General features: G+C 43.8%; 1 protein-coding gene across 2 annotated transcripts in view; it reads left to right on the top strand.

The window, feature by feature from the left end:
* Positions 1–17,815: 17,815 nt before the first annotated feature.
* Positions 17,816–26,839, top strand: part of PCNX4 (pecanex 4) — a 35,532-nt gene continuing 26,508 nt past the window's right edge. Inside the window, exons 1-3 of one of the 2 annotated variants that reach the window (XM_060753993.2) lie at positions 17,816–17,957; positions 23,882–23,975; positions 26,143–26,326. The gene's annotated coding sequence lies outside the window, so the exon portion shown is untranslated. The remainder of the gene's footprint in view (positions 17,958–23,881; positions 23,976–26,142; positions 26,327–26,839) is intronic. The other variant, XM_060754003.2, reaches the window with a different exon arrangement.

Genomic DNA, 26,839 nt, shown 5'->3' with positions numbered 1-26,839 from the left:
CATGCAGGAAGGCACACTCAAAACAACCCTGATAGATGGCCATTCAACCTCTGTTTAAAAACCTCCAAAAAAGCAGACTCTGCTACAGTCCAAGACAGTGTATTGGAAGTTCTTCCGGAAGTTTAGGTGTAATTCCACATGCAGATTTATGCTGTGAAATCCCAAGGTAGCATTTCAGGCACTGTCTGGGGAAATGTGTGAGAGAACAATCATAATGTTGACAACAAAAGAAAACGAAAACATTGCTTTTCTTGCTCACAGAGAAGCTGTGAACGTAAAAGCCTTTGGCCTCAAGAGGGCAATGTAAGGCAGTTTATATTGAGCTTCTGGCGCTTCCCAGCTGTGCCTGCCAACAGCTTGGTCTAAGAAGAGTTTCTGTGACAATAGTCATTAGAAGCAATCCCATGGCAACAGGCTCTTCTCTCCGCTTTCTCTGCCCTCCTAATGACAACAGCTGCATTTCTGTGCAATTAAAAAAAAATCTGTTTTTGCCTTTAAGAACATACCATAAGATTAAAACACATTATCTTGGTTGTGTCTTCTTAATTCCCTTTGAGATTTCTTTCATGCCAGCTTTCCTTGGAGACAGGTTAACGGAGGATACGGCATTTTGCTGCCGCATCAATAGGTCAAGCGGAGGATGGCGGAAATGAGAGGACAAATGAAAAATTGGTTCCAGTGTTCTGTGGATTTGGAAAACAAATTACAAGCAGAGCTGAAAAGGCATTAAATATCCAGTGGCACCTTTGGGACTAAGTAGTTTAATTCTAGTATAAGCTTTTGCGGATTTGCGTCCAGTTCATCAGGTGCAGCCTGTCTGTGAAAGTATTGCCTAGTTTGTCTCAAAAACATTGCTGGATTCCTCTATGCCAGTGTTTCTCAACCTGGGGTCATGACACTTGGGGGGGGTCATGAGGGGGTGTCAGAGGGGACGCCAAAGACAATTAAAAAACACAATATTTTTCTTTTGGTCATGGGGGCTTTGTGTGGGAAGTTTGGCCCAATTCTATCCTTGGTGGGGTTCAGAATGCTATTTGATTGTAGATGAACCATAAATCCCAGCAACTACACTCCCAAATGTCAAGGTCTATTTTCCCCAAACTCCACCAGTGTTCACATTTGGGCGTATTGAGCATTCATTCCAAGTTTGGTCCGGATCTATCATTGTTTGAGTCCACAGCTCTCTGGATGAAGGTGAGCTACAACTCCCAAACTCAAGGTCAATGCCCACCAAACCCTTCCAATATTTTCTGATGGTCATGGGAGTTCTGTGTGCCAAGTTTGATTAAATTCCATTGTTGGTGGAGTTCAGAATGCTCTTTGCTTGTAGGTGAACTATAAATCCCAGCAACTACAACTCCCAAGTGACAAAATCAATCCCTCCCCCCCAACCCCACTAGTATTCAAATTCAGGCATATCGGGTATTTGTGCCAAATTTCGTCCAGTGAATGAAAATACATCCTGCATATCATATATTTACATTATGATTCATAACAGTAGCAAAATTACAGTTTTGAAGTAGCAACAGAAATAATTTTATGCTTGGGGGTCACCACAACATGAAGAACTGTATTAAGGGGTTGCAGCAATAGGAAGGTTGAGAACCACTGAACTATACTTTTTGTTCTAAAACAGATTAACATGACTGTTTGGAATGTCAGTACCTACAAAGACAGTATTAAATGTATCTTGCATGTTTGTTCCACACAAAAGCATACAATTTCATGTTTGGGTGTGTGCTAGAGAGAGTTCTGTGGCCCATTACATGCTGGGTTTTCCATACAAAGAAGGCCAACCTATTTATCTTCTTATGTCAAGAGTGCAGCTATAGGGTGTACCAGGTTAGGTCATTGCCCCATTGAGAATTTTTCTCCCTGTGCTGGTATGGCTGTACCAGGAGCTCCAACTTTATTTGCTTTGTATTAAATGTTTGCTTGCAGTCCAAGGTTTCAGGGACTCTGCAGATAGGTGACTTCCTTTGGTTGCAGTCATAGGGCAAGTCACCTATCCATCATCGTTAAGTTTTGGTCCCGCCCCTTGCTCAGGGCAATTAGGAAGGGAAGGGAGCCATTTTTTTAGTTAGTCTCAGCAAGAAAAGCTAATGTACAGGACGTGTGCAAGCTTCCCCTGTACAAAAGCTTCAACCCTTAAGACTTTCCGGGGAAGAACAGTCTTAAGAGTCTCCAAAGATTTCCAGGGAAACAGCCCTAAAGACCAAAGAACTCCAGCTGGAGAACATCTAAGCCTTTACTGGTAGGTCCACTCGGCGTTTGAGAAGCAGTTCGACCCGGTAGCGGAGACCACATCAGTAAGGATTAGATTACAGTCATCCTGGGAGAAGTTAAAAAGGGAGATTTTCCTTTAAAGTAAAGAAGAAGTTATTGAAGACAGCTGCCTGTCCTTCGTGGGCAAGTCTAGGAAGCCACCAGTTGCATAAAAGCCTGGAATCATTTGTTTAACTTTCTGAAGACAAGAGAAGTTTATGTTTGATAGTTCATTAATCAAGGACTTTGTTATACTTCACAAGCCATCTAAAGGTCATTTGTGGTGGAAAACCTCTGAGTACTTCTCCTTGGGCTTCCCGCTGGGCAAAGGTTGCACGTCCTGTTCTAAACGAAATTCTTTACAGGCCCAGCGCATGACAGAACACTCCCCAAGTGAAATTTCCATCCAATCATAAAATATCTAGCATTTGCAAGTGGCAAGATGACACTAGTACTTTGGCCATTTCATGAGAAGGCACGGCTCACTGCATGGAAAAGCGATACTGCTTGGAAAGGTGCTGGGCAGTTGGAAAAGAGGAAGACCACATTCCAGGTAGATAGAATCAATCAATCAACCAACCAATCAATCAATCAATCAAATAATAATAATAATAATAATAATAATAATAATAATAATAATAATATTTTTTCCAGGAAGAAGCGATGCTTTACAGTACACCAGAGGCACTCAAAGTCTCCAGCTTCTGGTCAAAAGAAATTTAGTATAATGCCAGGTTTTTAACTTTGTTGTTTTTCTATGCACTATAACTCCTATGTCGAGTGTCCAGCAAGGAATTGGCCGGACCAAACAACAAACTGTAGGATGGCACTATGATGGTTAGAATAATAGCACTATAATTGTGCAGTGTGAATGGGCCCTGGTCATAAGCTTTCCTGTTCCAGGAAAATGCATAGTGTCCCAAAGCAACATTCCTACTCTGCCTAATGGTGTGTCTAGTCTTCATGTTTTCTGAGACGTAAATCTAAAGCAACTATGTGCGACATTTCAGAGAGGTTAGTCCCCAGTTTGAAGGTAACCTCTTGTCTGAGTGCCTCATTCAGTCCAAGTCCAGACAATGAACCTTTGAACGGAGAGACCTTGAATTTTCCCATCAGCAGTTAGTTCGCACTTGGACAGCAGAGTGAACAGCACACCGATGGCTTTCCCCCCATTCTTCTCCACTATTGATAGTATAAAAATGACTTTGGCTGTCATACTTACCATGAGACAATGTGATTCATTGAAAAAGATGACAATGCTTGGTAAAGTGGAAGACAAGAAGAAAGATGGAGGCCACGCTACAGGTAGAACAATTCAATTAAGAGCACAATGGTCCTGCGTTCGCAAGGATTGTGTTTACAATATGATTGAAGCTCATAAAATCGTCCTAAAATGAAGCTGACTTGTTGCCAAATAAAAATAATGGCAACAACACTGATCTATTATTTTCCAGTGCTATCTAGAAATTAGGATGTGTAAATCTGTGTTGTCCTCACTGTGTGTGATATATTTTCTCTCTTTTGATAACATTATGTAACAAAATGTGAAAAGAAAGTGTGTCCCTGGTTTCAAAGTGTGATTTCCTGTTTAATCGTGAAGTGCTTACTTTGAAAGTAGTTTGTTTTTGTGGTTGAATTAGTTGAGACTCTATGACAGTAGTTCTCAACCTTCCTAATGCCGCGACCCGTTAATACAGTCCCTCATGTTGTGGTGACCCCCAACCATAACATTATTTTCGTTGTTACTTCAAATTTGTAATTTTGCTATTGTTATGAATCGTAATGTAAATATCCGATATGCAGGATGTATTTCCTTTCACTGAACCAAATTTGGCACAAATACCTGATATGCCCAAATTTGAATACTGGTAGGGTTGGAGGGGGATTGATTTTGTCATTTGGAAGGTGTTGTTGCTGGGACTTATAGTTCACCTACAATCAAAGAACTTTCTGAACTCCACCAACGATGGTATTGAACCAAACTTGGCACACAGAACTCCCACGACCAACAGAAAATACTGGAAGGGTTTGGTGGGTATTGACCTTGAGTTTGGGAGTTCATCTACATCCAGAGAGCACTGTGAACTCAAAAAATGATGGATCTGGACCAAACTTGACCCAAATACTCAATATGGCCAAATGTGAACACTGGTGGAGTTTGGGGAAAATAAACATTGACATTTGGGAGTTGTAGTTGCTGGAATTTATAGTTCACCTACAATCAAAGAGCATTCTGAACCCCACCAAGGATATAATTGGGCCAAACTTCCCACCCCCCCATGACCAACAGAAGATGCAGTGTTTTCTGATGGTCTTTGGCGACCTCTCTGAAACCATGCTCATGACCTCCCTCAGGGGTCCCAACCCCCAGGTTGAGAAACACTGTTCTATGAGATACTAATTGAAAAACTATAGCAAAATGTGCTGCAGGATATTTAATAAACTTTCCCCTCATTTTTAAATGATAGAGAGCCAATTAGTGTTTCCTATATGCTAGTGTTTGATCTAAGGGGACACCGAGATATTTGGTTTCATGGTTGCACTTCATTTACAATAAAATGCAAGTTGAAATCTTGCCTTTATTTATTTATTTGTTTGTTTGTTTGTTTATTTATTTATAGTACTTATATTCTGCCTTTCTCACCCCAAAGGGGACTCAGGGCAGATCACAGAACACATATACGGCAAACATTCAATTTCAATTATACAATGACACGACAGACAACAGATAGAGGTATATATAGGCTTTTTTTCTCATCATTCGTCATGTTTGGAGGCTGTGCTCATTTCTGGCCACAGGGGGGTGCTGTCGCTCCATCTCATTGCCAGAGAACTTTGTTTGTAATCTCTCCTCCAAAACACTGTGCCTAAAATACCTCTCCGGTTAATGCAGATCCTATTCATATACTCATGTTGCTGTTTTCGATCCGCTAGGTGGGCAGGAAGCTGGGCTGAAGGTCAGGAGCTCACCCTGACGCAGCTTCAAACTGTCACTTTTTTGGTTGGCAAGATTTACTGAAGCTGGTGATTTATTTATTCATTCATTTATTTACAGTATTTATATTCAGCCCTTCTCACCCCGCAGGGGACTCAGGGCGGATTACAATGTACATATGCATGGCAAACATTCAATGCCATAGACACACATAGACACACATAGACAAACAGATACACAGAGGCTATTTAACATTCCAGCTTTTTCATGAGGGTATTCTGGCCACCAGAGGATCTGTTGCTTCACCATCCATTTGTGACACTGATGAAGTACTTCCTCATTCTTTGCATGCTTGGTGTCATAAATTAGCCTCATAGTGTCATAAATTAGCCTCATAGAATCATAGAATCAAAGAGTTGGAAGAGACCTCATGGGCCATCCAGTCCAACCCCATTCTGCCAAGAAGCAGGAATGTGGCATTCAAATCACCCCTGACAGATGGCCATCCAGCCTCTGTTTAAAAGCTTCCAAAGAAGGAGCCTCCATCTCACTCCGGGGCAGAGAGTTCCACTGTTGAACGGCTCTCACAGTCAGGAAGTTCTTCCTCGTGTTCAGATGGAATCTCCTCTCTTGTAGTTTGAAGCCATTGTTCCGTGTCCTAGTCTCCAAGGAAGCAGAAAACAAGCTTGCTTCCTCCTCCCTGTGGCTTCCTCTCACGTATTTATACATGGCTATCATATCTCCTCTCACCCTTCTCTTCTTCAGGCTAAACATGCCCAGCTCCTTAAGCCGCTCCTCATAGAGCTTGTTCTCCAGACCCTTGATCATTTTAGTCACCCTCCTCTGGACACATTCCAACTTGTCAATATCTCTCTTGAATTGTGGTGCCCAAAATTGGACATAATATTCCAGGTGTGGTCTAACCAAGGCAGAATAGAGCATGGGGAGCATGACTTCCCTAGATCTAGACACTAGGCTCCTATGGATGCAGGCCAACCTTGCCACCAAAGTAGGAAAGAAACCAATAGCCAGACAACCAGAGATTGAGAACAACAACCTCCATTAACCTTTTACGTCTACTGAATTGGACATGGCTCTCAACAAATGTAAGAATGGCAAAGCAGCTGGCTTGGATGATCTACGGATGGAACAAATCAAGAACTTTGGTCCCAAAGCAAGGCGCTGGCTGCTGGAACTGATGAACAACTGCACTGCATCCTGTCAGATCCCCAAAATCTGGAGGAAAGCAAGAGTCATCGCCATCTTGAAGCCAGGCAAAGACCGTAATGACCCAAAAAGCTACAGACCAATCTCCCTGTTGTGCCACCTCTACAAAGTTCTGGAGAGACTTATTTTGCATAGAATTATGGAAAATATAGACCCCTGTCTGATCCCACAGCAAGCTGGCTTCAGAAAAGGCAAAAGCTGCACATCGCAAGTGCTGAACCTGACTCAGCACATAGAAGATGGCTTTGAAAGGCAGCAGATCACAGGAGCTGTCTTCATAGATTTGTCAGCAGCCTATGATACTGTGAACCACCGCCTCCTCCTGAGAAAAATGTATCATATCATAAAGGACTACCACCTCACCCGCCTCATAGGAAACCTACTACAAAACAGGAGCTTTTTTGTTGAGTTCCAGGACCAGAGAAGCAGATGGCGGAAATAGAAGAATGGCCTGCCTCAGGGGAGCGTGCTTGCTCCATCCATGTTCAACATCTACACAAATGACCAGCCACTGCCAGAAGGGACAGAGAGTTTCATCTATGCTGATGATCGTGCCATTACTGCTCAAGCAGGAAGCTTTGAGATGGTAGAACAGAAGCTCTCCAAAGCTCTAGGTGCTCTCACTGCCTATTACAGGGAAAACCAACTGATCCCTAATCCATCTAAAACACAGACATGCGCCTTTCACCTTAAGAACAGACAAGCATCCCGAGCTCTGAGGATTACCTGGGAAGGAATCCCACTGGAGCATTGCAGCACACCCAAATACCTGGGAGTCACTTTGGACCGTGCTCTGACCTACAAGAAGCACTGCCTGAACATCAAACAAAAAGTGGGCGCTAGAAACAACATCATACGAAAGCTGACTGGCACAACCTGGGGATCACAACTAGACACAGTGAAGACATCTGCCCTTGCGCTATGCTACTCTGCTGCTGAGTATGCATGCCCAGTGTGGAACACACCTCACCACACTAAAACAGTAGATGTGGCTCTTAATGAGACATGCCGCATTATCACAGGGTGTCTGCGCCCCACACCACTGGAGAAATTACACTGCTTAGCCGGTATTGCACCACCTCACATCCGCCGGGAAGTAGCAGCCAATAGTGAAAGGACCAAGGCAGAGACATCTCCAGTTCATCCCGTTTGGGTATCTGCCAGCACGTCAACGACTTAAATCAAGACATAGTTTTCTTAGATCTACAGAGACACTCGCTGGAACACCCCAGCAAGCGAGAGTCCAAAAGTGGCAGGCCCAAATCCAGCACCTCAATTCATGGGTGATACCAGATGAGAGACTCCCCCCTGGGCACACAGAAGACTGAGCGACTTGGAAGGCACTGAACAGATTGCGCTCTGGCACCACGAGATGCAGAGCCAATCTTAAGAAATGGGGCTACAGGGTGGAATCCTCAGCATGCGAGTGCGGAGAAGAACAAACCACTGACCTCCTGCTGCAATGCACCCTGAGCCCTGCCACATGCACGATGGAGGACCTTCTTGCGGCAACCCCAGAGGTACTCCAAGTGGCCAGATACTGGTCAAAGGACATTTAACCAAATACCAAATTTGCAAAATCTGTGTGGTTTTTTTCTTTCTTTTTTTCTTTTTCTTTTTAATCTCTGTGTTTGTTTTGCTCTGTTAGAATTGTAATACAATGGTTGCTGATGACACGATAAATAAATATGGATGCAGGCCAAAATCCCATTGGCTTTTTTTGCCGCCACATCACATTGTTGGCTCATGTTTAACTTGTTGTCCTTGAGGACTCCAAGATCTTTTTCACACGTACTGCTCTCGAGCCAGGCATTGTCCCCAATTCTGTATCTTTGCATTTCGTTTTTCCTGCCAAAGTGGAGTATCTTGCATTTGTCACTGTTGAACTTCATAAGCATAAGCAGTACCTAAATTTCCTACTTGACAAATGCAACTGTCTTTCAGGCTGCAAATGTCGACAGCAAGCTACACAAATTGGTCGGAAGCTCACTCCGACCCAGGCTGGCTTCAAACTTATGACCTTTTGGTCAGTAGTGATCTTAATGTAGCTGACTCCCAACCAGCTGTGCCACAGTCCCGTGTGATTAACCTGTGGGCTAAAGCCGGCCCTTTCTGTGCTAGAGACTGTCCTTTTTTTAGTGTGCAAAGGGCAGCCAGCTTAAGTGGGAGAGAATGCTCCTTCCCCATTCCCAATTCTTTTGGTAGGAAAGGTTAATTGGATATCCGTCCATGTGTGTAACTTCATTTTGCTCTTTCTGCTCCTCGTCTTCCCCAGCTATTTACTTTTTTGTGGTCTTATCATAATTTGAGATGGTTAGCTTATTGGTGTAGGAGTCTGTTTTTGGTTAAACTGTAAGTGAATAGTTTTCACTGATTGTACAACAAACAGATGAATAGAGAAAAAACCTGAAATGGAACTTGACATTGATTCTCTCCTGTTGATCAGAAAGGATTCTTTGTGTGATTGCCTCATTTGCACAGAACTGCTGGAGTGAGATTCTAGAATTGTGACAGCAATATCCCAAAGACCCTATGTTTTGGCAGTACAGTATAATGCATCGTAGGAAAGAAGAATATTTACCGAATCCTGCATGCTCTTGATACAAATGAGAATTCAGCTTACACTGGGGGAGGAAAAAGTCTTTGACATTCACAAGCGGAAGGAAAAGAGTGCAGGATTATACAGGCATAGCTTGCGCCATTACTAAAATTAGATCGTTTCTTTTGTTCAGCTGAACCTTCTGCTCTATTTGCAGGGAATCATATTAGCAACGGAAACTGTGAGAATCTGTCCAAACATATTAAGTGAAGTTGGGGACTAAAATAATGAAGGCCTGTTTAAAAGCTTGCTTGGATGACAACGATGAGAAACTCTCAATGTCTGTGTTTTAGGACGCAGTTAAAAGAATGAATCGCAGCCTATGCTGAAATACAATAGATTGGCCCAATTAAATTTGGGGGAGGAGGTATTATAGGAATTTAATCTATTTATATATTCAGCATATGAAATGCCACAAATTAATGCAATGGAATCTCTGTACTCAAATGAATAAATCATGGTTCTGGAAAATCTGGATGGGCAAGGAGCACATTTTAAAATGCAATTAAAACTCAAGGCATTGCTGCTATACAACACTATGCATGTTTTGTCAGAAGCGGCCTCATTAAGTTCAGCCAGATCTACCACATATAGAAGTCTCTAGTGGTCAGCTGTATCTGGAATACTTGTCCAATTGTGAGCACTGACAAACTGGAGTGCGTCTGTCGAAGGGAAACCAATCTGTGAGGGAATCTGGAAATATACACAATAAATAGCTGAATATACTGCAATGTTTGATCTCGAGAAGAGAAGATTCAGAGGAGAAAATGCAAATAGTTTTCAAACAGCTAAAAGGTTGCTATGTACAAGATACAGCAGGCTTGTTTTCTGCTTTTCCCAAGAACAGGATTGGGTCGAAATTTGCAAATTAAGTTGCCATTAAACATCGAAGAGCTGGAAAACTTTTCCCCCTGCTTTCAAGTCCATTTCTGATGTGATGCCCGCTATCAGGTAAATGAGAATTCAGAAAATATTATTATTACTAGCTGTACCCGCCACGCGTTCCTGTGGCCAACCTTCCCTCCCTCTTTCTATCCTTGCTTTCCTCTTTTTCTTTCCCTTCCTATTTAGCTTCTTCTTCCTCCCATCTCTACCTGTTTCTTTCCTCCTTTTGTTTGCTCTTTGGTTACATCCTTCCTTCCCTGTATTTTTCCTTTCACTTTTTTATTTCCTTCTCTCCTTTCTTGCTTCTCTACCTTTCTTTCTTTCTTTCTTTCTTTATTTCTTTCTTTCCTTCTTTCCCTCCCTCCTTCTCTCTTTCCCCCTTTCCCGCCTTCATTCCTTCCCTCTTTCCCTCCTTCTCTCCTTACTTCTTGACTGTCCCTTCCAACTCTATTCTGTAAGTCTATTTAATTTGATGTATTGTCGAAGGCTTTCATGGCTGGAATCACTAGGTTCTTGTGGGTTTTTTCGAGCTATAGGGCCATGTTCTAGAGGCATTTTCTCCTGACGTTTCGCCTGCATCTATGGCAAGCATCCTCAGAGGTAGTGAGGTCTGTTGGAATAGGAAAATGAGTTTTATATATCTGTGGAATGACTGGGGTGGGGCAAAGAGCACTTCTCTGCTGGAGCTAGGTGTGAATGTTTCAACTGACCACCTTCATTAGCATTTGAAGGCCTGGCTGAGCCTGGGGGAATCTTTTGTTGAGAGGTGTTAAGATGTCCACATTGAAATCCACAAGCATGTGGACAATTTCAACAGAAAGGAGGAGACCATGAAAATGAACAAAATCTGGCTACCAGTATTAAAAAACTCTAAAATTACAAGAGCAAAACAGCAGAGAGGAAACAACCAGGCACATCTTAACACCTCTCAACAAAAAATTCCCCCAGGCTCAGCCAGGCCTTCAAATGCTAATGAAGGTGGTCAGTTGAAACATTCACACCTAGCTCCAGCAGAGAAGACCTCTTTGCCCCACCCCAGCCATTCCATAGATATATAAAACCCATTTTCCTATTCCAACAGACCTCATTACCTCTGAGGATGCTTGCCATTGATGCAGGCGAAAAGTCAGGAGAAAATGCCTCTAGAACATGGCCATATAGCCCCAAAAACCCCCCACAAGAATCTATTTAATTTGTATTATGTAGTAATATATAATAGTAACATATTATATAGTAATCTATATAACAATATATAATATACTGTATTTATATCTTACATAGAAAGAAGGAAGGAAGGAAAAAGGGAGGGACGGAGGGGAGGAGGGAACGAAGGGAAGGAAAGAAGGAGGGACATGAAGGAAGGAAAAAGGAAGGAAGGAAAGGAAGGAGAAGGAAGAGGGAAAGGAAGGAGGGGGATGAAGAAAGGAGGGAGGGAAGGAAAGTAAGGGGAAGGAAATGAAAAAAGGGAAAGAAGGAGGAAAGGAAGGGAGGAAGGAAAGGAAGAAGGGATAGGAAGGAAGGGAAGGAGGGAAAGAAGGAAAGGAAGGAGAAGGAAGGGAAGGAAGGAGGGAGGGACAGGAAGGCGTTGCTGTGGCCCACATGGGGGTTCTGTGTGGGAGGTTTGGCTACATTCAATCGTTGGTGGGGTTCAGAAAGCTCTGTGATTGTAGGTGAACTATAAATCCCAGCAACTACAACTCCCAAATGTCAAGATTCTATTTTCCCCAAACTCCACCAGTGTTCACATCTGGGCATACTGAGTTTTCGTGTAGAGTTCGTGTCAATTCATCCAGTGGTTTTTGAGTTTTGTTAATCCCACAAACGAACATTACATTTTTATTTATATAGACTAGGCGTCCCCTGCCACGCGTTGCTGTGGCCCACTCTGGTGGTCATGGGGGAGGTTTGGCCCAATTCTTTCGTTGGTGGGGTTCAGAATGCTCTGTGATTGTAGGTGAACTATAAATCCCAGCAACTACATCTCCCAAATGTCAAGGTCTATTTGGGCATATTGAGTATTTGTGCCAAATTTGGTCCAGATCTATTTCCCCCAAACTCCTCCAGTGTTGACATTTGGGCATATTGAGTATTTATGCCAAGTTTGGTCTAGATCCATCCTTGTTTGAGTCCACAGTGATCTCTGGATGTAGGTGAACTACAACTCCAAAACCAAAGGACACTGCCCACCCAACCCTTCCAGTATTTTCTGTTGGTCATGGGAGAACTGTGCGACAAGTTTGGTTCAATTCCATCGTTAGTGGGGTTCAGAATGCTCTTTAATTGTAGGTGAACTATAAATCCCAGCAACTACAACTCCCAAATGACAAAATCAATTTTTTTGAGTGAAGGACATACATTGGGTTGTTAGGTGTCTTGTGTCCAAATTTGGTGTCAATTCATCCAGGGGTTTTTGAGTTCTGTTAACCCCACAAACGAACATTACATTTTTATTTATATAGATTATTATAATAATTTGCTTAATCATGATCAGCAGCAGCAGCATAGACAATCCCTATGGCATTTGGCCCAGCAAAATGGATAGCGGAGGATCATGCCTTCAATGCTGGTGGTCTTTGCTTCTTCCAGAACAAATGGTTTGATATAGCATGCAACTTTCTAAAGAAAACTTTCTGTGTTCTGGATTAAGGCAGAAGGAAGCTATAATCCACCAATAATTTGAGGACCTCATGTTCCCCACCTATGCTACTTATATTGTATCAGCAGTTTTCACCTATTGTGACACATGGTGCTACATCAAAGGGATGCAGGATTTTCATAATAATTTTTCTTTTTGTTTGTAATCAATAGTTTATTCCCAGTAGTACTACTACAGTTTTTTTTAACTGTAAACAATTAATATTGTTTTGTATGTATAGCTATATTCAATATTTTCCGTATTCAGTAATGCAGTATTTATTAACTTTATGTTTTTCCTAATACCATCAGTTTTTTTGTCACTAAAATGCATAGTAAACAACAAACATAATAACAGAATTCTTGGGGGGGGGGGGGAATAGAAAAATTTCAACAGAAATGAGGAAACCATGAAAATGAACAAAATCTGGCTACCAGTATTAAAAAAAAACTCTAAAATTACAACAGCACAACAATAGAGGGGAAACAAACAAGGACATCTAATCACCTCTCAACAAAAGATTGCTCCAGGCACAGTCAGGCAATCAAATGCTAATCAAGATGGTCAGCTGAAACATTCACACCTAGCTCCAGCAGACAAGAGTCCTTTGTCCTACCCTGGTCATTTCACAGATATATAAACCCCCTTTTCCTAGTTCCAACAGACCTCACTACCTCTGAGGATGCTTGCCATAGATGCAGGCGAAACGTCAGGAGAGAATGCCTCTAGACCATGGCCATACAGCCTGAAAAAACCTACAACAACCCAGATAGATAGATAAGATAGATAGATGCTTAGAGTGTACACAGTTTGAGGAGATTCCCTGCATAGAAACATTGAGAACTGCCTATCAATGTGAGATGTGTGTCGACATATTTGAAGGGGCTCCCTGTATACAAAAGAAATGTGTGTGTTTCCATTCTCAGGAGACTCCCTGCATGGACACGAATACATTGTTTGGATTGTTGTTCATTCGTTCAGTCGTCTCCGACTCTTCGTGACCTCATGGACCAGCCCACGCCAGAGCTCCCTGTCGGCCGTCACCACCCCCAGCGCCTTCAAGGTCAGTCCAGTCACTTCAAGGATGCCATCCATCCATCTTGCCCTTGGTCGGCCCCTCTTCCTTTTACCTTCCACTTTCCCCAGCATAATTGCCTTCTCTAGGCTTTGCTGTCTCCTCATGATGTGGCCAAAGGACTTCCACTTTGTCTCTAATATCCTTCCCTCCAGTGCGCAGTCGGGCTTTATTTCCTGGAGGATGGACTGGTTGAACCTTCTCGCAGTCCAAGGCACTCTCAGCACTTTCCTCCAACACCACAGCTCAAAAGCATCGATCTTCCTTCGCTCAGCCTTCCTTGTGGTCCAGCTCTCACATCCGTAGGTGACTACAGGGAATACCATGGCTTTGACTAGGCGGATCTTTGTTGCCAGTCTGATGTCTCTACTCTTTATTATTTTATCGAGATTGGACATTGCTCTCCTCCCAAGAAGTAAGCGTCTTCTGATTTCCTGGCCACAGTCTGCATCTGCAGTCATCTTTGAACCTGGAAATACAAAGTCTGTCACGGCCTCCACATTTTCTCCCTCTATTTTCCAGTTGTCAATCATTCTTGTTGCCATAATCTTGGTTTTTTTGATGTTTAGCTGCAACCCAGCTTTTGCGCTTTCTTCTTTCACCTTGATTAGAAAGCTCCTCAGCTCCTCCTCGCTTTCGGTCAACAAGAATGATTGACATGGTGTCATCTGCATATCTGAGGTTGTTAATGTTTCTTCCGGCAATTTTCACCCCAGCTTTGCATTCCTCAAGCCCCGCACATCCTCGCATGATGTGTTCTGCATACAAGTTAAAAAGGTTGGGTGAGAGTATGCAGCCTTGCCGTACGCCTTTCCCAATCTTGAACCAGTCTGTTGTCCGTGGTCAGTTCTGACTGTTGCTCCTTGGTCCTTGTACAGATTCCTCAGGAGAGAGGGAAGGTGGCTTGGGATGCCCATCCCACCAAGAACATGCCACCATTTATTATGATCCACACAGTCAAAGGCTTTAGAATAGTCAATGAAGCAGAAATAGATGTTTTTCTGAAACTCCCTGCCTTTCTGCATTATCCAGCGGATATTGGCAATCTGGTCTCTGGTTCCTCTGCCTTTTCTAAACCCAGCTTGAACATCTGGCAACTCTCGCTCCATGTATTGCTGGAGTCTTCCTTGCAGGATCTTGAGCATTACCTTACTGGCATGAGAAATAAGGGCCACTGTACGGAAGTTGGAGCAGTCTTTCGCATTTCCCTTTTTTGGTATGGGGATATAAGTTGATTTTTTCCAGTCTGATAGCCATTCTTGTGTTTTCCATATTTGCTGGCATATGGCATGCATCACCTTGACAGCATCATCTTTTAAGATTTTAAACAGTTCAGCTGGGATCCCGTCATCTCCTGCTGCCTTGTTGTTAGCAATGCTTCTTAAGGCCCATTCAACCTCACTCCTCAGGATGTCTGGTTCTAATTCATTCACCACACCGTCAAAACTATCCTCAATATTATTATCCTTCCTTTACAGATCTTCTGCACCAGCTCCACTGGCTGCCGATTTGCTACCGGGCTCAATTGAAAGTGCTGGCGTTGGCCTTTAAAGCCCTAAACGGTTCTGGCCCAAACTACCTATCCGAACGTATCTCTGCTTATGAACCCACCAGGACTCCAAGATCTTCTGGGGAGGCCCTGCTCTCGATCCCGCCTGCATCACAGGCACGGCTGGCGGGGACGAGGGACAGGGCCTTTTTTGTGGTGGCCCCTCGGCTGTGGAACGCCCTTCCCATGGACATTAGATCAGCCCCTTCGTTAATGGTGTTTCGAAGAAAACTAAAAACCTGGCTGTTCGAACAGGCGTTCAGTTAAACAATGCACTTACTTACTTAGGCGATCCCTTGTTGGACGAGTAAGATGGTCTTCCATTATGGATTTCCTTGTGGGTCCGTATGTGGCTGTGGAGCCCTATTCTTGCTCCGCATCTTCTTCCACAGTGAGGGCATTGGTTTCCAGGTGGAAGGCGGTCCCGGTCGGGGTTGGCTTGACGCGCCTTCCTCCTGGCACGTTTCACTCTTTCACCCTCCACTCGTGCCTCCTCAAATTCTGCAGCACTGCTGGTCACAGCTGTCCTCCAGCTGGAGCGCTCAAGGGCCAGGGCTTCCCAGTTCTCAGTGTCTATGCCAGAGTTTTTAAGGTTGGCTTTGAGCCCGTCTTTAAATCTCTTTTCCTGTCCACCAACGTTCCGTTTTCCGCTTTTAAGTTCGGAGTAGAGCAACTGCTTTGGGAGACGGTGGTCAGGCATCCGGACAACGTGGCCGGCCCAGCGGAGTTGATGTTGGAGGACCATCGCTTCAATGTTGGTGGTCTTTGCTTCTTCCAGCACACTGACGTTTGTCCGCTTGTCTTCCCAGGAGATTTGCAGGATTTTCCGGAGGCAGCGCTGATGGAATCGTTCCAGGAGTTGCATGTGACGTCTGTAGACAGTCCACGTCTCACAGGCATATAGCAGGGTTGGGAGGACAATAGCTTTATAGACAAGCACCTTGGTCTCCCTACGGATGTCCCGGTCCTCAAACACTCTCTGCTTCATTCTGGAAAATGCTGCACTTGCAGAGCTCAGGCGGTGTTGTATTTCGGTGTCGATGTTGACTTTGGTGGAGAGGTGGCTGCCAAGGGAGCGGAAATGGTCAACATTTTATAATGTTACACCATTAAGCTGTATCACTGGCATTGGAGAGGGGTTGGCTGGTGACTGCTGGAAAAGCACCTTGGTTTTTTCAATGTTCAATGACAGGCCGAGCTTCTCGTATGCTTCTGCGAAGGTGTTTAGAGTGGCTTGTAGATCTTCTTCTGAATGCGTACAGACGACAATGCAATGTACACGATGAATATAGGAAACGGAATTATGGAAGACGAATTGGATCACGATTCTAGTTACGAGACGTTAATGTGTTGTTATTGTCATTTTGTATATTTGCTGTTAATGGTTTTTAAATGTTGTATGCTGTTGGATTGACTTTTGCTCTTGTTGTAAACCGCGTTGAGTCGCCTACAAGGCTGAGAAATTGCGGTATGCAAGCAAAAGTAAATAAATAAATAGTCTCGCCACCTTCTCTTGATCTCTTCAGCTTCTGTTAGGTCCCTGCCATCTTTGTTTCTTATCATACCCATTTTTGCCTGAAATTTACCTCCAATGTTTCTAATTTTCTGGAAGATAATTGCCTATAAATGTTGTGTGAAGAGATGCGGCTCTGTATATAAATGAAGATAGATAGATAGATGCTAAGAGTGTGCAGAGTTTGAGGAGATTCCTTGCATAGAAACATTTAGGAATGCCAATCAATGGGAGATGTGTGTCGACATATTTGAAGGGGCTCCCTGTATCTATCTATATCTATATATATAATAAAAGTCAAAGTTTGTATGCGGAGGACAAAAATGTGGTGGTGTGGTGGTGTATGTGCCAGCATTCTCATTGGCCAGCCTGAAAGTTCCAAGATTCGGATTGGCTGCCGCTGTGGTGCTATTTGCATATGGTCTCTGATTGGCCAGCTTTACAGGAGCCCCTGGTGGAGAAAAGGGTTCATGACAGAAAGGGAGACATGAGAGAAGGAAATTTGCATATGGTCTCTGATTGGCCAGCCTCAATTCCAAGATTCCGAGATGACAAAGAGAGGAAAGGAAATGGCCAGAGGGGGCGGAGTCAAACAATTACGAATACAGACCACACTTGGCACACAGAGCCCCCATGACCCACTCGACATCCTACTGCAGTTTGGAGGAGGGTTGACCATGGATGATGGGACTTGCAGTACGTTTACTCACTTACTGAAACCACTACGACCCTAATCCAATGACTGATCAAGATCAAACTTAGCACACAGAGCCCCCATGACCCACTCTACATCCTGCTGCGGTTTGAAGGATGGACTTTGGATGATGGGACTTGCAGTACCTTCACTCACTTATTGAAACCACTGCCACCCTCATCCAATGGCTGATAAAGACCAAACTTGGCACACAGAGCCCCCATGACCCTCTCTCCATCCTGGTGCAGTTTGGAAGACGATGGACCACAGATGATGGGTCTCACAGTACCTTCACTAACTTCCTGAGACCACTGCGAGCCATATAAATAAAGACCAACCTTGATATACAATTCCTTTCTCTAATAACCCGGGCAGCGCCGGGTCCCCAAGCTAGTATAAAATAAATGTGTGTGTTTCCATTTTCAGGAGACTCCCTGCATGGAAACGTATACATTGTTTGGATGCCGCTTTCATTTTGGGAAGAGGGCCCTGCCTGCCTCTCCCTCTCCCTCTTCCTAATCTGCTCCTCCTCCTTCCTTCCCGCAAGAGGCGGGGACCAGGCGGGCTCAGCCTCTGGCGGGTGAGTTTTGCCTGCAGAGGAGCCGGGGAACGGCTCTTCTTCTTTTTCTTCCCTCTGAGGAAAGGCAGACAGAGAGAGAGATGGGGGGCAGCAGATAGGGGAGAAGCGCCCGGGGGTTGTGATGGCGTCGCCCCAAAGGAGGGACCCCCCTCTTTCTCTTCCCAACCCCCTCCTCTCCTTCCACAGCTCGCTTTCCTTCCCAGAATCGAGAAAAAGGGGGAGGGAGGAGAGGAGAGGGGGGTGAGACAAAGATGGCGGCGATGTTGTTGTTTTCTCACCGTTTCCTCCATCCATCTTCTCTCCCCCTTAATCATCAGAGGTCTATCCAAAGTATATATAGGATGGGGGGAAGAAAGGAAGGAGAGAGAAGAAGGATGGCGGTGGATTATGGCTTCCCCTCAACGCCTTGCAATGATGTGGGTTTCTTAGAACTTAAATCACACCACACCAGGCCTGAACCAACTTAGGCCCTCCCTCCAGGTGTGTATATATATGTCTAGAGCAGGCCTGGGCCAACTTAGGCCCCCCTTCCAGGTGTGTATATATATATATGTCTAGAGCAGGCCTGGTCCAACTTAGGCCCTCCTTCCAGGTGTGTATATATATATATATGTCAAGGGCAGGTCTGGTCCAACTTGGGCCCTCCCTCCAGGTGTGTATATATATGTCTAGAGCAGACCTGGGCCAACTTAGGCCCTCCTTCCAAGTGTGTGTGTATATATATATATGTCTAGAACAGACCTGGGCCAACTTAGGCCCTCCCTCCGGGTGTATATATATATGTCTAGAGCAAACCTGGGCCAACTTAGGCCCTCCTTCCAGGTGTGTATATGTATGTCTAGAGCAGGCCTGGGCCAACTTAGGCCCTCCATCCAGGTGTGTATATATATGTCTAGAGCAGGCCTGGGCCAACTTAGGCCCTCCCTCCAGGTGTTATATATGTCTAGAGCAGGCCTGGGCCAACTTAGGCCCTCCCTCCAAGTGTGTGTATATATATGTCTAGAGCAGACCTGGGCCAACTTAGGCCCTCCCTCCAGGTGTTATATATGTCTAGAGCAGGCCTGGGCCAACTTAGGCCCTCCATCCAGGTGTGTATATATATGTCTAGAGCAGGCCTGGGCCAACTTAGGCCCTCCCTCCAGGTGTTATATATGTCTAGAGCAGGCCTGGGCCAACTTAGGCCCTCCCTCCAAGTGTGTGTATATATATGTCTAGAGCAGACCTGGGCCAACTTAGGCCCTCCCTCCAGGTGTTATATATGTCTAGAGCAGGCCTGGGCCAACTTAGGCCCTCCCTCCAAGTGTGTGTATATATATATGTCTAGAGCAGGCCTGGGCCAACTTAGGCCCTCCCTCCAAGTGTGTGTATATATATGTCTAGAGCAGGCCTGGTCCAACTTAGGCCCTCCTTCCAGATGTGTATATATATGTATAGAGCAGGCCTGGGCCAACTTAGGCCCTCCCTCCAGGTGTGTATATATATGTCTAGAGCAGGCCAGGGCCAACTTAGGCCCTCCCTCCAGGTGTGTGTATATGTCTAGAGCAGGCCTGGGCCAACTTAGGCCCTCCTTCCAGGTGTGTGTGTGTGTGTGTGTGTGTGTATATATATATATATATATATATATATATATATATATATATGTCTAGAGCAGACATGGTCCAACTTAGGTCCTCCTTCCAAGTGTGTATATATATATATGTCTAGAGCAGGCCTGGGCCAACTGAGCCCCTCCCTCCAGGTGTGTATATATATGTCTAGAGCAGGCCTGGGCCAACTTAGGTCCTCTCTCCAGGTGTTTTTGTCAGTCTTGACTGTCTCCAACATCCTTTTTGTTACCTGTATACCTGTCATCCTTTACTTTATCAAAGTTGAATACTGGAGCTCTATCCCTCCAGGTGTTTTGGACGTCAGCTCCCACGATTCCTATAACACCTGGAAGGAGGGCCCAATTTCGCCTCTAGACATATATACATATATGCCAGAAGATGTGCCAAAAGGCACAAATTGCATCACAAGATGTTTTAATTGTGGATACAAATGGACAAGATTTTACATGTAATAGTAATTTATTCTCACTTATCCAACCTTTGCTTATCCAAAGTTCTGTATTATCCAACGCTTTCCGCCCGGAATAATGTTCAGGGTGGGAAAAAGAGAGAACCCTTGTCTCTGGGTGCTAAATTCCTAAATACAGTAATTACATAACCTCACTGTGTATTGAACTGCTTATTCTGTCAATTTGTTGTGAAACATGATGTTTTGGTGCTTAATTTATAAAATCACTAGCCGTCCCCTGCCACACGTTGCTGTGACCCAGTCTGTGTATATGTGTTTTGTGTGCATATATACATCTGTGTGTGCGAGTATATTTGTGTATATGTGTATATATGTGATTTTGTGCATGCGTTATAGTAGAATCATAGAATCAAAGAGTTGGAAGAGACCTCATGGGCCATCCAGTGCAACCCCCTGCCAAGAAGCAGGTGTATTGCATTCAGATCACCCCTGACAGATGGCCATCCAGCCTCCAAAGAAGGAGCCTCCACCACGCTCCGGGGCAGAGAATTCCACTGCTGAACGGCTCTCACAGTCAAGAAGTTCTTCCTCATGTTCAGATGGAATCTCCTCTCTTGTAGTTTGAAGCCATTGTTCTGCGTCCTAGTTTCCAGGGAAGCAGAAAACAAGCTTGCTCCCTCCTCCCTGTGGCTTCCTCAAAAATATTTATACACGGCTATCATATCTCCTCTCAGCCTTCTCTTCTTCAGGCTAAACATGCCCAGCTCCTTAAGCCGCTCCTCATAGGGCTTGTTCTCCAGACCCTTGATCATTTTAGTCGCCCTCCTCTGGACACATTCCAGCTTATCAACATCCCTCTTCAATTGTGGTGCCCAGAATTGGTGTATTTTTCATAGAATCATAGAATCAAAGAGTTGGAAGAGACCTCATGGGCCATCCAGTCCAACCCCCTGCCAAGAAGCAGGAATATTGCATTCAAATCACCCCTGACAGATGGCTATCCAGCCTCTGTTTAAAAGCTTCCAAAGAAGGAGCCTCCACCACACTCCACACCACACTTTTGTTTGCTTTTAAAGTCTCTTCTGTGTTTTTCAGTGTTTTTATGAGTGACGGTCACTTGGCTTGATAGGTGTATTGTGTCCAAATTTGGTGTCAATTCATCTAGTGGTATTTGAATTATGTTAATCCCACAAACGAACATTACATTTTTATTTATATAAAGTAATTTGATGTTTAATAGGCTTTTCTTTAATCCCTCCTTATTATCCAACATTTTCGCTTATCCAACGTTCTGCTGGCCCGTTTATGTTAGATAAGTGAGACTCTATTTATTTATTTATTTATTTATTTATTTAGTGTCAAAAGTATTGCATAAATAAATAAGCAGTTTGGGAGTCCTGGATTCATCATTGAGGAAATTAACCTTCATAGTTAACATAATATATGGCCAACCAGAGTTAACATAATATATGACCAAACAGAGGCTGGATGACCATCTGTTGGGGGTGCTTTGAATGCAATTTCCTGTTTCTTGGCAGGGGGTTGGACTGGATGGCCCATGAGGTCTCTTCCAACTCTTTGATTCTATGGTTCTATGGTCTCGGCGGTGGTCAGGGGAGCTTTTGCACAGTTGAAACTTGTGCACCAGCTGCACCCACACCATGAGAAGCCAGACTTGGCCACGGTAGTCCACGTTCTTGTTACATCTCGAATAGACTACTGTAATGTGCTCTATGTGGCGTTGCCTTTGAAGACTGTTTGAAAGCTCCAAGTACTCCAATGGGTGGCAGCCAGAGTGGCGTGCAGGGGACATACAACCACCCTGTTGAGTCTGCTCCACTGGCTGCAAATTTGTTATCGAGTACAATTCAAAGTGCTGGCTTTAGCCACTTGTCCTTTAGCTGCTTTGAGTCCCCTTTGGGGGATAAAGAGGTCTATATATAATCAAAATAATAATTTTCTGAAGCAACTGGTTTTGATATAAAGTTGAGCCCCGCTATAATATTTATTATTATTTCATTTTCAAATATTTATAATATAATAATAATATTATAATAAACCTTTATTTATACCCCGCTAACATCTCCCAAAGGACTCGGTGTGGCTTACAAGAGGCCGAGGCCCAACATAACAAAAAACAACAGCATAACAAATACAACAATAAATAACTCATAAAACAAGCAGTAAACATTAAAACAATAGCAATTAACATTACTACAGGGAATACCATGGCTTTGGATGCTTTTGAACTGTGGTGTTGGAGGAAAGTTCTGAGAGTGCCTTGGACTGTGAGAAGATCCAACCAGTCCATCCTCCAGGAAATAAAGCCCGACTACTCATTGGAGGGAAGGAGACTAGAGACAAAGTTGAAGTACTTTGGCCACATCATGAGGAGACAGCAAAGCCTAGAGAAGACAATTATGCTGGGGAAAGTGGAAGGCAAAAGGAAGAGGGGCCGACCAAGGGCAAGATGGATGGATGGCATCCTTGAAGTGACTGGACTGACCTTGAAGGAGCTGGGGGTGGTGACGGCCGACGGAGCTCTGGCGTGGACTGGTCCATGAGGTCATGAAGAGTCGGAGACGACTGAACGAATGAACAACAACAATTAACATTAGATGATAACACCATGACACATTTAAAACTTAGGCCAGGCCAATGTAATAATTAAAAAAAATTAAAATGCTGGGCATGACAGGTGAAATAGATAGGTTTTTGGAGATAGGTGCAATGTGCAGACAATCTTAAATCTTTAATAAAGTGCAATTGGGACATGATGCTTGGAGTTTCCTATTCTGGGAAGGCACACTGGAACAACCACGTCTTCAAGCTCTTCCTAAAGACTGCCAATATTGGGGCTTGTCTGATGTCCTTGGGGAGAGAGTTCCAGAGTCGGGAGGCCACCACGGAGAAGGCCCTGTCCCTCGTCCCCACCAAGCACACTTGCGACGCAGGTGGGATCGTGAGCAGGGTTTCTCCAGTTGATCAGTGAGATCGTGTGGGTTCATATACGGAGATGTGATCACGAAGGTAGGCGGGTCCCAAACCATTTAGGGCTTTGTAGGTAAGCACCTCCCGGAAAATGAATGGCAGCCAGTGGAGCTCCCTAAACAGGAGGGTTGACCTCTCTCTGTAAGGAGTACCAGTTAACAACCTGGCCGCCGCCCGTTCGACCAGTTGGAATTTCCGGGTCGTTTTCAAGGGCAGGCCCACGTAGAGTGCATTACAGTAGTCCAATCTAGAAGTGACTAAGGCATGGACCACCCTGGTCAGATCCGCCTTCACGAGGTACGGTCGCAGTTGGCGCAGGAGTCTCAATTGTGCAAAGGCCCTCCCGGCCACCACCGCCGACGCCTGAGCTTCAAGCGTAAGTGAAGAGTCCAAGAGGACACCCAAACTGCGGACCTGTGTCTTCAGGGGGAATGTAACCCCGTCCAGCACTTATGTCTTTGTATATTACTCGTATTCCTTAAAAAGGATTGTGTGGAAGAGATCTTCGTAGGAGGTGTTGCTTCATATCTGGTTGTGTGACAAGCTGAAATCCGTCTTCTACACAATTGCTATAGATACAGTAGCAGTATGCAGTTTTCACTCTGAATTATTTATATATGTGTAGATCAAAACTAATGTACATCAGTAAACTCCACTAAAAGCACAATCTGTCAGGGTTTGGCTCCTGTTCAACCCTCTGGTGTTTGGCGGCTGGCCCTGGCATTGAGTTAGTTGACACATTTCTATAGAAACCAGTGTATGTATATATGTATGTATTTTAATCAGGATGAGAAGAGAGGCGGGAGACTCTTTGTTTGTTGCTGCTTCTGTGGGTTGCCAGGGGATTATGGATGAGTGGAGCTCGTAAGAATTCAGTCTTAACCGCTTTCCTTTTTTATATATCTTTTGGTTTTTAGGCCTAGATTTGCCTTTTAGCAGGGTCGGGTCGCAAGCTTGAAAACCAGCCAGGCACTAGGTTGTAGTATCCTTCCTCTTGAGATGGAGCCATTGGTAAGTAGCTTTCTGTGATTATTTAATTTTCTCCTGTACAGGTAACTTTAGTTCAATGTTAAAAGGTAGTCCCCTGACATTAAGTCCGGTCATGTCTGACTCTGGGGTGTGGTGCTCATCTCCATTTCTAAGCCGAAGAGCCAGCGTTGTCCGTAGACACCTCCAAGGTCATGTGGCCGGCATGACTGCATGGAGCGCCGTTACCTTCCCGCCGGAGCGGTACCTATTCATCTACTCACATTTGCATGTTTTCGATGTTCAATGTTAGGGTGACAAATATAGCTTATGTGATTCTGGAATAGACAGTCAGAATTGGAAGAGACAACAAGAGCCATCTAGTCCAAGCCCATTCTGCCATGTAGGAAAATATAATCAAAGCACTCCTGACAGATAGACATTCCACCTGTATAGAAACCTTCACAGAAGGAGACTCTTACTACACTCAGAGAAAGCATATTCCACTTCCAAACAGCTCTTACCATCAGAAAATTCTTTCTAATGTTTAGGTGGAATTTATTTCCTTCAATTTGAATCCTTTGATCCACGTCCTAGTCTCCAGAGAAGCAGAAAACAAGCTTGCTCCCTCTTCGATATGGTCTTTTCAAATATTTGTACATGACTATGCTATCCCCAATGACCAATCTTGATAAAATAGTGAAGAGTAGAGACATCACACTGGCAACAAAGATCCGCATAGAATTCCCCGTAGTCACCTACGGATGTGAGAGCTGGACCATAAGGAAGGCTGAGCGAAGGAAGAGAGATGCTTTCGAACTGTGGTGCTGGAGGAAAGTTCTGAGAGTGCCTTGGACTGCGAGAAGATCCAACCAGTCCATCCTCCAGGAAATAAAGCCCGACTGCACACTGGAGGGAAGGATATTAGAGGCCAAGATGAAGTACTTTGGCCACATCATGAGAAGACAGGAAAGCTTAGAAAAGACAATGATGCTAGGGAAAAGGGAAGGAACATGGCCATACAGCCCAAAAACTTACAGCAGCCCAGTGATTCCTGCCATGAAAGCATTTGACAACACAAAGCTGTGCTGTCTATTCTCCAGAAAAATGCGCATAAGTACATGAAATATCATATTTTGCATAACAGTTGGTTTTAAAACATTGCAAATTGATTTACTGCAAATTTGAAAATGCTGTACTTGGCTTTGGAAAGTTGAACCAAATACATATTTCTTGGTGTCTTGGTTTTCAGGCCTTTTCCTGGGATTATTTAGGGTGCTGATTGAGAAAATTGCATTGGATAGAGTGCATCAGTTCTAGTTTCTTAGATATGATTGTCGTAGGTTTCTATGAGTGAATAGATGAAGCATATGGCATATGTACTGTATCTCAAAAACTAGGCCTGATAGGACAAAACCGGTGCCCGTTTTGGAATTAGCAGGTCAAATATACTCAGAAGCAGAACTATCATTTGAGGCATCAAATGTTTTCTTGCTTGACAGGAGGTTTGATTAGATGGCCCTTGTGGTCTCTTTAAGCTCTATGTGTCTATGATCCATGATTTTATGATTTTATTATTGACCATTCTAAGCTGACATCCCTGGACACGAAGGGCAATAATCTCTGGAGCATTGAATCAGGTACAGGCTTTCCCTCCACTTTTGACACTTCACTTTCTGGTGCCTTTGATGAGGATTCACTCTTTCATCTGTTCTCTTTCATTTGTCTACCAGGCTCACTATGGATTGTTTGCATGCAAGTTCATGGTCCTAAGGCTTGCCTATGGAAAAAGCAGATCCTTTCTTGAATCACTTCTTCTTTTAGCATTATCAGGCATTCAAAAGTTATATATAGTGTTGCTGTTTACGTTTTTCATTAGGCAGACTAAATTTGCAAATTTAAAACCTAGTTTCTACTTTCCAACTAATTCCACCCTCAGTCCCTGACCTGTCATATAACTGGGGGCATCCTGTACTTTTATGTCTGTACTTTCTAACATACATCCATGGGTTCCTTGTTGGTTCCCAAGCAGAATGTAATGAATGCTGGCACTTAGAGGTATTAAATATTCTAGTAGGAAGGTTTGAGAAGTCATTTCATTTTTTTTCCAGCTATATGTGTAACAAAGATAATTATAAATGAATACACTTATCTGAGGGAAAGTAGACAGGGTTTAAGCGCTGTCTCTGAATGCTTCTTGTTTCATCCTCAGATACCAGAAGAAGAGGCAGATGCCATATTGCAAGGTGGCCATGAATGAACTAATACAGAGAGACACTTTGTGGAAGAAACTGACCTCTATATAAGATAATGGTGTCTTGATTCGCACTCCTGCTTGTTCCTACTTTGATTGCTCTACGCTTGCTGTCGTTTCTCAACTATTTCATGGCTTGTCGGTTAGTAATATCTAAGATGTGTCTTTCAGTGCACAAAAGGTTGTTTATAAGGAGGAATCATTGTATGAAACTGTTCACTGAATACATAAAGTGCTTTCTGAATACAAACGTGTTTGAGTTGCAAAATATGGAACCATAACAAGATATTAAATTCCATTCACTAATTATTTTTTTAACATATTTTATTATGTTATAAACACAAATCAATAAGCTAAATTTCAAGTGTTACACATATAAATCCTGAGTAATTCAGCAAATATTAAAGACATAATGCTAATTTACACTGGTGTATATTTCATTATCTCCACCTTCCCTCCCTCTCCCTCCCTCCTCAACCACAGTATATTTCTACTAATCTTGCAGATCCAGCCACTTGTAGAGTCTTTGTATTTTTTCTTCGATGTGATCGTTGGCTCCTCCATTTTTCACCCAGTTGAAGTAGACCTTCCATCTATTTATAATGATCTTTTCTTTATCCATTCTTGGTGCTTGGTTAGTCATGTTGTTGTTGTT

This window comes from Anolis sagrei, chromosome 1, assembly GCF_037176765.1.
Source record: "Anolis sagrei isolate rAnoSag1 chromosome 1, rAnoSag1.mat, whole genome shotgun sequence".
NCBI classification, from domain to species: domain Eukaryota; kingdom Metazoa; phylum Chordata; class Lepidosauria; order Squamata; family Dactyloidae; genus Anolis; species Anolis sagrei.
The sequence above is the reverse complement of the archived record's forward strand: the minus strand, read 5'-3'. Positions and strand labels throughout refer to the sequence as shown.